Source organism: Orcinus orca, chromosome 11 (assembly GCF_937001465.1).
Source record: "Orcinus orca chromosome 11, mOrcOrc1.1, whole genome shotgun sequence".
Classification (NCBI taxonomy): domain Eukaryota; kingdom Metazoa; phylum Chordata; class Mammalia; order Artiodactyla; family Delphinidae; genus Orcinus; species Orcinus orca.
In genome coordinates, this window is record NC_064569.1 from 92798268 (window position 1) to 92810768 (window position 12501).

The 12501-nt window shown below is 49.8% G+C and overlaps 1 long non-coding RNA gene across 1 annotated transcript; it reads right to left on the reverse strand.

The window, feature by feature from the left end:
* Window positions 1-50: 50 nt before the first annotated feature.
* LOC117196462 (uncharacterized) lies at window positions 51-7733 on the reverse strand. Its single transcript, XR_004476646.2, has 3 exons — window positions 7585-7733; window positions 890-1112; window positions 51-571 (listed from the first exon to the last, which is right to left on the reverse strand). It is a non-coding gene; the product is annotated as an uncharacterized LOC117196462 (long non-coding RNA).
* Between the last annotated feature and the right edge of the window lie 4768 nt (window positions 7734-12501).

A 12501-nucleotide genomic window follows, 5' to 3' on the forward strand; every position in this document is an offset into this window, starting at 1 on the left:
GGGAAGCCCTTTTATGTGTATTTTATTAATAAAATATAACATGCATTCACTTTTTTTTTTCACACACGCACACTGCATTTTATTTTTACAAGAGATAAATAAACTGACACCAAGCATTGTAAGTGGATGACCACAATAAAAGCAACAATGATTGCAATTACCAAACATGAAACACACTCATACTATGTCATAATATTGACATTCAGTCCAGTAATCCTCCACTGTAACAGCTCCTTTACTTTGCAGTGAAAATTGATTTGTATATTTTTTGCCTCTGAGTCCTTGTGGGAATTTTTTTTTATTCAAACAGAAAGTCACAAAAATTATAATCATCCTCATCAGTTCACTCAGTCCATGTAATTAATTTTTTTTCATCTTGATCTTTTGTTAGCATTTTTATAAATTCATCAGTTTTCCATTAGAGTTCTGAAAATGCTTATTCATTCAGTTCAGCAGTATGGTCAGTTACCAGAAACCTGTCCTCGTCAGAGTCTTTTCCATGAATTCCTTGAAGATGGAACCCTTTTATAGGAACATTTTTGCGAAAGCATCAGAGTACACCCAGAACTGTCTGTAAATGACAAAAGACTTAAAAATGACCACGGTTAAAGATTTGATGAAAGTTCATAATAATGCAATTGACAAGGAAATTTAGTTATTTCTGAGATATACATTTTAAAGTAATAACTAGAATTATGACTTATAACATACCAGAACATATAAGATTTTTAGAAATTTCATGTAATGTCTGAAACATTTATATTAACATATTTCCATACAAATAACCCAAAGAAAGTTTCGTATTAGTGGTTCTTTTGTTTGTTTTTTTATACTGCAGCTTCTTATTAGTCATCAGTTTTATACACACCAGCCTCAGCACCCTTCTTACCAGTAGATGGGCCATTTGAGGAGCTCAAGGTCACACAGAGCCAGTGTGTGAGAGCCTGGCTTGGGCCGTTTCCCAGTGTCTTGGCCCATGTCCCGCGGCAGTGCTGGGCAGCCGGCAGCCCTTGTGAGGGGGCAGGCACAGCTGAACTCCGCCTGGTACGGCTTGAGGAACGCAGGGCTTTAAGCAGCTGCAGCCAGCTCACAGGGTTTTTATTCCAGCTTGCCTGGAGTGGAAGAAGCAGGTTCATAATCCTCCCACGCATAAAGGGAGTGAGGGTTTAATTAGCAGGGAATGGGGAGCTCTGGGTGGTGCCAGTTACCAAAAGTTCCTGCACCGGCAAGAGAAGGCAGCACAGCGAAGTGTGTGGCTCGGGCTTGGCCAGACCTGGGTTTGAATCCCGACTCCACATACTGGCTGTGTAACCATGGGCCAAGTTACTTAGCTTCTCAGTGCCTCACTTTCCTCATCTATAAAATGGGGGTAGCATTTCACTTGATTAAATTATATAAAGTACTTAGCACAGCACCTGGCTGTCGTGTGTGATTAGCGAATGAAGTCCATTATTAGCTGGCCATGACCTTGGAAATCACAGGCATAAAGTATATGGATCAGCAAGGCTACTTCATGGTGGAGCTGGGACTCGGAGCCTGCAGACTCACCCAGGGGCTTTCTCTACTCCCTGCTCGTTGGTGGACCCAAGGCAAGTCTGTGTAGGGACAGTGTAGAGACCAGTTCACAGAGAGGCTGAGACACTTGTCTAGAGCAGCCCAGCTGTAGAGGAGCTGGGGCTCGTGCAGAGTGGTGGCAGCAGGGGTGGAGAGAGGCTGGAGAATTCAAGAGCCATTTGGGAGGTTACAGAGGGCAGGACTTGGCAGTTGGCCAGATATGCAGGGGCAGGGGCGGGGAGATGCCCAGTCTTCTGGCTTTTGCAGCTGCGGAGACAGTGGAACCACGATTGAGATGGGGTGAGTGGGCAGGTTTGAAACAGGAAGGATGTGAAGGTGGGTAGAGAACTGGGTTCAGACAGGAGTTCAAGGACCCTGTGAGACATCCAGGTGGAGATGCCCAGGGTGTAAGACTTGGGCAGAGGCAGTGAACAGCTGGGGCCGGAACCCTGCTCTTCAGACCCCAAGGCTGGAGCTGGTTCCTCGCCACACAGACCAGCCTGTGGTGGCCTTGGCTTCCTTTCCACAGTGTGGACTGGACTGCAAGCCCAAGATGGGGCTTCTCTTCCCGGAATGGCCTTGGCCTTCGGTGGATACTGACCACCTCCTCATCTGCAAAATGAGGCACTGAGACCTGCTGTTGTCCGAAGGCTGTGCCCCTGCAGTTCTAGAATTCTGGGTAACATTCTAGGATTAAATGGGCCAGGAGCCCCCATGAATACCTGAGAAAAGGGAGGCAGCAGTTGGGAGCAATGGCCTTTGCAATAAAGAGAATTAGTTGAATGAATGAATGATGAAGGTACAAGGAAGTGAATCAATGGGGTTCATCAAATGAAACGATATAAGTGTATCAATAAGTGATGGTGTGCCTTAAATCCTTTCTAGAAGGCAGATGCATAGAGTGCATAAATGATGAATGTATTCACTCTTCAGCAAATGAAGAGTGTGGGTGTGCCGCACTGGCTCTTCCTCCCGATGGCCTCTCATCCCCGTGCCCACCTGCCCTGCACACTGGAGAGGGGCCGGCCTGGCCTGTTGCTTGGGGTCAGGAGCCAGGCTGTGGGGTGGGGGAAGCACATCAGGAAGAGGTCGAGAGGGAGGCAGGGGGCGGCCAATTTGATCCAAAGCCTGACCAGCAATTTTCCTGATGTTTCTGAGAAGGAGGCGGGTACCGGAAGCAGCAAGTCATCCCGGTTCCCGGCTCCACATTCCTATCAAACCTGCGGCTGTATTCCTGGCCCCGCCCTTGATTAAGTTACCTTCCTCCTGTTCCCACCCCCACTCCCATTTCTCTCCCTGGGGCTGGTGGACCTGGAGGGTGGCCTTCTCCACTCTCTGATCCGGCAGCGGGCCTAGATACAAGTCCTGACACTGCCCTCTTAGAAGCTGGGAGATTTCAGGCAGGTTGCTTAACTTCTCTGGGCCTCTGCTTCCTCGTGCATCAAATGGAGTGAGTAGTTCTTCCCCACCTGCCTCCCTGGGCCCCTCTGAGCCTCAGCATATAAAGCTGTGGAGCATGATACAAGTGTTTGCTGTTACCCTTACCCGTCCCAGTTGTGTTGTATTGTGTCACCTGGAGATGAGGTTCGCCCTTGCTAACCTCTCTCTGTTCTGTCTACTGGGAAAACAACTCACTCAGAGCTTCTGCAGGAAAGTCTCATGTTCTGTTTCAAATGGGAAGAGCTGCCTTGCTCACAGTTCCGTGTAGACAGTCAGGTAGGTGGGAGACAAACAGTCCTTTTCTAGTGTCTGACAGGTGGCAGGTGGTCTGACCTTCTGGCTGACCGAAATCTCTCCAGCCTGACAGCCCCTTCCTTGTCACTTGGTCCTCAGAGGGGAGGTGACCTTCCTGGGGTAGGGAGGCTCAGAAACTGTTTCCCACCTGCCTGCTTTTGACTTGCAGATCGGGCTGGGTTGATACTGAGGGGTAGTTGAGAGGGCTCCAGGCCCCAGGACCTCAACTGTAACCCCAGTCACCCCTAAAGAGTCCAAGCATAAACGAGGGCTGGCTTTGCAGTCCCAACTCTAAGTCAGGCCCCTCTGGCCTCCCTCTCCCTCCTTCCTGCCAAATTTCTGCCCCTGAGCCCCACTGCAGAGCCACAGGAACCCAACTTAGGGCCTAGAACATTCCATCTGCATCCGAGCACCAACCCTGTTAGCCTTCCAGTACTAGTCCTGTTTATTGCCATCGGAAGTGAGCTGGGAGTGAAACAGGAGGGGAGGGCGCAGGGCACAACCTTTGTTTTTGTTTTTGTTTTTGCGGTACGCGGGCCTCTCACTGCTGTGGCCTCTCCCGTTGCGGAGCACAGGCTCCGGACGCGCAGGCTCAGCGGCCATGGCTCACGGGCCCAGCCGCTCCGCGGCATGTGGGATCTTCCCGGACCGGGACACGAACCCATGTCCCCTGCATCGGCAGGTGGACTCTCAACCACTGCGCCACCAGGGAAGCCCAGGGCACAACCTTTGAAAGAATAACATAGCCCGAGGACATGACATAAACTGATTAAAACCAAATGGGTCCAAGATAGCAGACAAGTCGACTTCCACTAGACCTTGAGCCTCAGTATATGCTCACCGTAACACATCAGCAAGGTAAAGACACATCCACAGGCGCCGTGGCAGTTCCAAGATCAGCCATAAAGATCAAAAAGTGGGCAGTGGCCCACTTCCTGGAAATCCCCACCCCTTCCTGAAATAGCTGGAATACTCCTCCCACTCATTAGCCTATGAAATTACCCACCCCTATAAAAACTGACAACCCCCATACCCCGGTGCCTTTCTCACCTTCTGAGATGGCCCACACTCTGTCTGTGGAGTGTGTTTCTCTCTAAATAAATCCACTTCTTACCTACCACTTTGTCTCTAACTGAATTCTTTCTATGATGAGACATCAAGAACCTGAGCTTCATTAAGTCCTGAAACCAGGTGTGTGATCTCAGTTGGAACACTGTGGGTTTGGGCTGGGTTTGAGTCCCGGCTGCGTGGGTTCGAGTCCCGGCACGTAGGTTCAGGTCCCAATGTGAGGTGCACGGTTTCAGGAGCATTGCTGCCAGGGCTGCCAGGGGCTGCAGACATGGGGCACCTGGGAGGTTCTTGCTCACCAAACTCACAGGTACATAGCAGTGAATGAACTTATAGTGAAAACTAGGTATGCAGGGGTGAACCAGACACGATGCTGGCCTCAGTCCACCAGCGGCACATCCTTGTGGTGAAAGTTCTTTGTGAAGTCAGAAAGAGCCAGACGGCGTCCTGACCATATTTTGACAGCTGTGTGGCTTCGAGAGGGCTTTACCCTCTCAGAGTTTTATCCTCATTAGTAAACAGTGATCATGTGAAGCTCACAGAGTTGTGAGAAACCAGAGGTAATGCACATTAACAAGAAAAACACCACATGGGAATTCCCTGTACGTCCAGTGGTTAGGACCCTGTAATTCCACTGCAGGGGGCACAGGTTCGATCCCTGGTCGGGGAACTAAGTAAGATCCCACATGCTGCGTGGTGCAGCCAAAATTAAAAAAAAAGAAAGAAAGGGGCTTCCCTGGTGGCACAGTGGTTGAGAATCTGCCTGCCAATGCAGGGGGCACGGGTTCGAGCCCTGGTCTGGGAAGATCCCACATGCCGCGGAGCAACTGGGCCCGTGAGCCACAATTACTGAGCCTGCGCATCTGGAGCCTGTGCTCCGCAGAGAACAAGAGAGGCAGCGATAGTGAGAGGCCCGCGCACCACGATGAAGAGTGGCCCCCGCTTGCCACAACTAGAGAAAGCCCTCGCACAGAAACGAAGACCCAATGCAGCCATAAATAAATTAATTTAAAAAAAAACAGAAAGAAAGAAAGAAGAAAACACCACACACACACACACAGTCTAGCATATGGTTAGTGTCAGTAAAGGTTACCTATCAGTATATTTTTTTTAACATCTTCATTGGAGTATAACTGCTTTACAATGGTGTGTTAGTTTCTGCTTTATAACGAAGTGAATCAGCTACACATATACATTTTAAAAATATATTTTTAAAAATATTTATTTATTTAGGCTGCATTGGGTCTTCGTTGTGGCACACGGACTCATCGTTGCGGCACGTGGGACCTCTAGTTGTGGCACATTGGCTCTAGAGCGCGCAGGCTCAGTAGTTGTGGTGTGCAGGCTTAGTTTGCCCCTTGACACATGGGATCTTAGTTCCCCAATCGGGGAACAAATCCAAGTACCCTGCATTGGAAGGCAGATTCTTAACCATTGGACCACCAGGAATGTCCCAAGCCATCAATATTCCTAAGGATTGGGGACTTCCTGGTGGTGCAGTGGTTAAAATCCACCTGCCAATGCAGGGGACGTGGGTTCAAGCCCTGGTCTGGGAAGATCCCACGTGCTGCAGAGCAACTAAGCCCATTCACCACAACTACTGAGCCTGCGCTCTAGAGCCCGCGAGCCACAACTGCTGAGCCCGCGTGTCACAACTACTGAAGCTCGTGCACCTAGAGCCCATGCTCCGCAACAAGAGAAGCCACCGCAATGAGAAGCCTTGAGAAGCCTGTGCACCGCAACGAAGAGTAACCCCTGCTCACCACAACTAGAGAAAGCCCGCACGTAACAAAGAAGACCCAACACAGCCATAAATAAATAAATAAATAAAATATTCTTAAGGATTGGATCTCACAGCCTAATGGGGAGAGACACATATGCACAAATAAATGCCACACAGTGTGAGCCACTGTTCAAATGCCGTTTCCTCCACACAGCCTTCAGGGATAAAGCCTCAGTCCCCGGACAGGAGATGAGAGGCTCCTTGTGGAAGTGCTATAGCACTTTGTCCATCTCTATATCACCTCCCTTGTCTTGTCTTTCTGTGACTGTTTTTTGTGATTGTTTACATGTCTGTCTCCCACACTGGCCTGCCAGTCCCTCCAGGGTAGGCATGTGGAAATTTCTCTCTGAAATTGGCAAGGATTCCCCTGTAGTTTCCATCTAATTCAAGGGTGGGAATCTGTAAGAAGACCTGGAGTTGTGGCTTCCATCTGGGCCTATGAGGGAAGGCTTCAGGGAGGAGGTGATGTCTGGGCTGGGCCTTGAAGCCTGTGCAGGATTTGGAACAGCAGCAATACGTGTTTCAGAGGAAGCCAAAAGGGGTGGGGGACAGCGTGGCAGGCTGGGGCCTCCCAAGCATCCTGTAGCATGGAGAGTAAGGGGCTGGGGATGGGGTTCGGCCCCAGCTCCCCCTCTAACTGCCTCTATCATCCTGGGCAAGCACCTCCCCTCCTTGGCTCCAGTCTCCTGTATACTGAGGGGCTTTGCTAAATACTCCCAAAGGGTCCTTTCCAGCCTGGATATTTCAGTGGCTTCTTTGACCTGCCTCCGCTCCGGGGACAGACCCAGAAGGCAAAGTAGGAGTATCTCCCAGCTCAGAGAGAACCCTCCCAGTGACGGACAGCACATGGTCCTCTCTGCTCTGGAGGGTTTAATTGGAGAGTTGTTTCATTTTGGGGTAAGGATTCAAACTTACTTGCCCAATCCCAGACCGATTTTCCAGAATGTGTATACAGTATGTGGGGAACAGTAGGGTCTGTGGAGAATGGCTTGGCATAGCTGCCTATCCTCAGACATTGCTGGGATTCCAGGAAACCGAGGCTCATCCCGGCAGGCTGGGACGGGGGCGCAGGATGCTGTCCTGGCACGCTCAGGGCATGCCTGTGGCGAAGTGAGGACCAGGAGAGCAGCGAAACCTCCCACATGCCTCCAGGCCCCAGCTTCCGAGGTCCCACAATGTTCCTATTGTCCACAGGGCCCTGCTCCCCCAGCGAGCAGCTCAGAGCCAAGGGCCTGGGTAGGGCCCTGAGAGAAAAGCACAGTGGTCAGACCCACATGGATCTTGGAGTCAGAGAAGCTTAGAAAAATGAAATCCTAGAATTAGAAGCTCACAGGTACTGAGGCTCCAAGCTGTCCAGACTGGAAGGATGGTCCACTTCCTAAAGTCCTGCTCCCTCCCCTGTTATTCTTTTCATTATGAAGTTATACTTGCTCTACCTGACTTACCTGGATTTCTTGTCTTCCAGTGACCTGCTGTGGCCCTCTGTGTGAGCAAATCTCCTCTTGCTTATTTGGGGCTGCTTTTGTTTTAAAATTAGAGCCCCTTTCGCTTCTAGCACTGTTAATTAAACTGCAAACGATGTTGTGTTGGTATGAGAAAGTTCATTTGTTTTTTCAAGTGACTGGTTAAGATTATGATCAGAGCAAGAGTCTAAAATTAATCAGCAGCAAATATTGGATGATTCCACTTATAGGAGGTGCCTAGAGGAGTCAAATACACAGAAAGCAGAATAGTGGTTGCCAGGGGTGGGGCAGGGGTGGCGGGCAGGTATTGGGTGTGAGTGCTAATGGGTACAGACTTTGGGGGGTAATGAAAATATTCTAAATAAAATAATGGTTGCACAACCCTGTGAATATACTAAAAACCACGAATTGTTCACAAGAGTGAACTTTATGGTATGTGAATTATATCTCGAAACTGTTATTTTAAGAAGTTATGCCTGCTGTTGTTACAAATTCGGACCATAATGACTTGTAAAAAGTGAATCTGGGACTTCCCTGGTGGCTCAGTGGTTAAGAATCCATCTGCCATTGCAGGGGACATGGGTTCGAGCCCTGGTCCGGGAAGATCCCACATGCCACAGAGCAACTAAGCCCGTGCGCCACAACTACTGAGCCTGCGCTCTAGAGCCCGTGAGCCACAACTACTGATGCCCTCTCGCCTAGAGCTCGTGCTCCGCAACAAGAGGAGCCACCGCAACGAGAAGCCCGCGCACCGCAGGGAAGAGTAGCCCCTGCTCGCCGCAACTAGAGAAAGCCGGCGCACAGCAACGAAGACCCAACGCAGCCCAAAATAAATAAATACATAAGTTTATTAAAAAAAAAAAAAGTGAGTTTGCCACACCCCCATCTCACTCCTATAGTGAACCATTGACAGCATTTGGGTAGATTTTTTCCTTTCTTTGTGATGTTTTAAAATTCCATATATCTGCACATGTACATGTTCATATACATAAGTATATGTGATATATTGTTATATATATATAAGTTTTGTTTTGCAAAAATGGAATCCTAGTGTATCTGTTATTTTACAGCTAGCTTTTTTTCACTTCTTTTGAGGATGTATTTCCATGACACTTGTTAAAAAAATTTTATTGAAGTATGGTTGAGTTACAATGTTGTGTTAATTTCTGCTGTGCGGTAAAGTAACTCAGTTATACACATATATATATTCTTTTTTTTCATATTCTTTTCCATTATGGTTTATCACAGGATATTAAATATAGTTTCCTGTGCTATACAGTAGGACCTTGTTGTTTCCAGGATATTTTTTGTGTGTGTGGCCACACCGTGGGCATGTGGGATCCTAATTCCCCGACCAGAACCTGCGCCCCCTGCAATGGGAGCGTGGAGTCTCAACCACTGGAGCGCCAGGGAAATCCCCCAGGACGCTCTTTTTAACAGCTGGTGGTTTTCTGTTTTCCAGCTGTATTGAAACTCAATTATGCTGTCCCTCATGAACATTTAGGTTGCTCCCAGTGCTTTGCTGTTAGCGAACAATGAGCATCTTTGTATGTGCATCTTGGGGCCCCGGGGATAGTATTTCTGGAGGATAGAGTCCTAGAAACAGGCCTGCTGCATCCCAAGGTGGGCAAAGGCCCACCTTTTATAGATATTGACATTGAACCTTTGACAGGTGACATATTTATCCAGGGTCTCCCAGCAGGTCAGTGGCAAAGAGAGTAGGTGGTGAGTGAAATGGGGCCAACCAGGCATCACCTCCCACACCCAGGAACGCACAGACACAGGTGGACTTCCGGCTCTGAGAGAGAAGCGGCCCCCAGCCCCCACCTCTGAGCAGGCGCAGAGTCAGGTGGGGACTCAACAGCCAGAGATTCCCAGAGGCAATGATGACATTCTTTTCCCCCTCAGCCTCTCCAGGTCCCCACCATGGCCGTTCCTCTCCTTTTCATCTTTCTGAAATTTACCTTGAGATCTGTGTGTGAAAATAAGTGTAAGCTGTAAGTGCTGGTCATTCATTCACTCAGCCATTCCCACCAGTGCTCATTCGACATCAGCTTCTCCCCCCACTCCCCACCCCACCCCGTGGGGTTTTTCTTCATTCTGCCTTTGCATCTCCCTCCATCACAGCCCTCCTGCAAAGCAGGCTGGCAGGAAGAATGGGAAGTGGAAAGTATGGCATCCTTTCCCAGACTAGTCAGGGCCCTCCTCTGGACGCCTGCTCTTCCTTCGGGCTTCTTTTTCCTTTGCCCCTTATCATTCTGGACGAAGAGTAGTCACTAGCCTGTCTCACTCACCACACTAGCCAGCACTTCCCTGCCAGCATCCTGCCTTGTGCTATTACTGGGAATAAATTAGAAGGATTCCAACTACCTGCAATGATCTCTCACTGGCTCGCATCCGACTTGCTTTCTTGGGGGATGGGTGTCATTCAGCTCAAATGTTCCCACCACAAAGAGGCCTTCCCTGGAAGCCCCGTCTGTTCCCATGGTTCTCTGTCACAGTGTCTTACTTTATTCTCTTCCAAGCCCCTTTCACCATCTACAATGATCTCTGTTGCTTTATTTGTTCCCTGCCTGTCTTCTCCATTAGAATGTTAGTTCCATGAGGGCAGGGATCCTGTCTTGTTCACCCTATCTACCCTGGAGCTCCCCAGCCAAGGAGCAGGTACTTGGTCAATATTTGTTGAATCCATGTTTGAATATAAATGCATGCACAAGGTCTGGAAGGTTCGACTTCATACTGACAACCATGGGACTTCCCTGGTGGTCCAGTGGTTAAGACTCTGTGCTCCCAGTGCAGGGGGCCCAGGTTCGATCCCTGGTCAGGGAACTAGATCCCGTGTGCATGCCACAACTAGAGACCCAAAGCAGCCAAATAAATAATAAATAAATAAATATTAAAAAAACAAAAAACTGACAACCGTGCCTACATCTTAGGAGGGGACTGGGGTTGAGGGAGACAGTCAAGTAGGAACTTTAGCTTTATTTTAAAATTTTTGATAAGGAGAGTGTATTTACTTCTTAACTGATAGTTAAAAAATAAACACACCAAACGAAGGGCCCAAATCCCTTCATCCTAATCCTGATATTTTGGTATGATTTGGGGCTGGTGACCTGACTCGCATAGCTGTCTGTGGCTTCTGACCTCACCTGTAAACACAGTTCCACCTCCCACCTGAACCCTGGATTTACAGTCTGCACGGCATGTTTCCATTCATTATCTCACCGGATTACCCACAACCTTGGGACGCAGGCAAGGCAAAGATTATTATCCCAATTTTATAGGGTAAGAAATTAGGGTTCATAGGGGTGGAGTTGTCTGGCCTGTGGTCACACAGCTGTGGTCATGGAGGCCCTTACCTCCTATCATGATGAGCTGACTCAGATAATGAGTTTCTAAACCCCACAAATGGCTAATTAGGGCCCAGAGGCTGGGCTGGGTGAGCTACTCTAATGGCAAAGGGATCAAGGTCAGATCTGAAACTGTCTTCAGGGACCTGAAGGGAGCCCCTTAGGCTGGTGAGGAGAGGAATATAATCCCTCCTGGGCTTTAATGAAGAGTACTGGTGGTCTTTGGAGGCCAAGGTGGGTGTGTGAGCCCAAGTCCCTGATTTAATGAGACTACCTGGAACCCTCCTTTCTTAGAGTTGCTTTCCCACAGGGACAGGGCCGGAGGCGGCAGCGAAGGGTTGGTGAGGGGCCAAGGGGGCTGGCCAGGCAGCCTGGCTCGTGGCAGCCCCTTCCTAGGTAACCTGAAAGTTGGCGTTCTGGGCCAAGATGGTGGCCTCCCAGCTGTGGACAGATCCAGGGTGTGAGGCTGCCCCAGGCTGGCAAGCTGGGGTCCCCTGGGTCATAATTGTATTCCGAGCTGGGACTCAGTGAACCTTTGAGGAGGTGGGATTCTCCAAGTTGGCCTGTTTCCTCCATAATTTACTCACAAAGGTCCAAGGGACAAGCTGGGTACAAAATGTTTTCAATCCATTTTATCACATGTTTTCCAGGCACCAGGTATCAATAGTTAGAGTTTATGAGTGAAGACTAATTATGAGGCACATCTTACTCCTCTCAGCCACTTTGTAAAGCAGGAATTATCCCCATTATTAAGATGTGGCAACTGAGGTTCATGGAGGCACACGGTCACACGGCAGAGTGAGTGGGGAAAGCCAGGATTCGAGCCTGGGTTGGTACACCCCTGTTCTTTCCACTCCTCCAAGGGCTGATGGCTGACAGAGATGAGTAGGATCCCGCTCCTTCCTTTGGGGGGAGTGGTGCGACAGACTCATCCCAGCTAACTATTGCACTGGTCAGAGTGATGTCACTGCCACGGCAGCCTAGTGGAAACTGATTCATCCGGAGGTCGGGAGAGGCCTCTGGGGAGGGTGGCTAACCCAGGTCTGGATGGGGGAGCAGGAGAATGAGGCTGCAGAGGTTCCAAGGCCAGACACCCAATGTCCCATTAGACAAGGGCCTGCTTCCCATAGGTCCTTCCCATGGGACCCCAACCCCCCCAACCCTAGTCAGGATGCCCCAGTGGGGAGGGGTGAGATCCCTGACCCTACACGGGGGGGGGGTAAGGAAAACTCTGCAGGACCCCTTGTCAGGCTCAATACATCACTGAGTGGACACCTGGACCACTGTGGTGGTGGTGGTGGTGGGGGCGTCCCATGGGAAGGGCCCCGGGGTCCCATGGGTGGGAGCATGGAGTCTCCCGGTCCGGCTCTGGGGGGAGGGGAAGGTGGCAGACAGAACTACCTGGAGGTCAAGGGTGTTTTGGAGTGGTGAGACAGGGTGAATGAAGCTAGTGGTCATCTGGGGGTGCTTTGGGGTCTGCAGGGGAACTGCCTGATTGGCCGGGGGTGGGGAGAATGCCTCCGCAAAGTTTCAGGCCAGGGGAATGTGG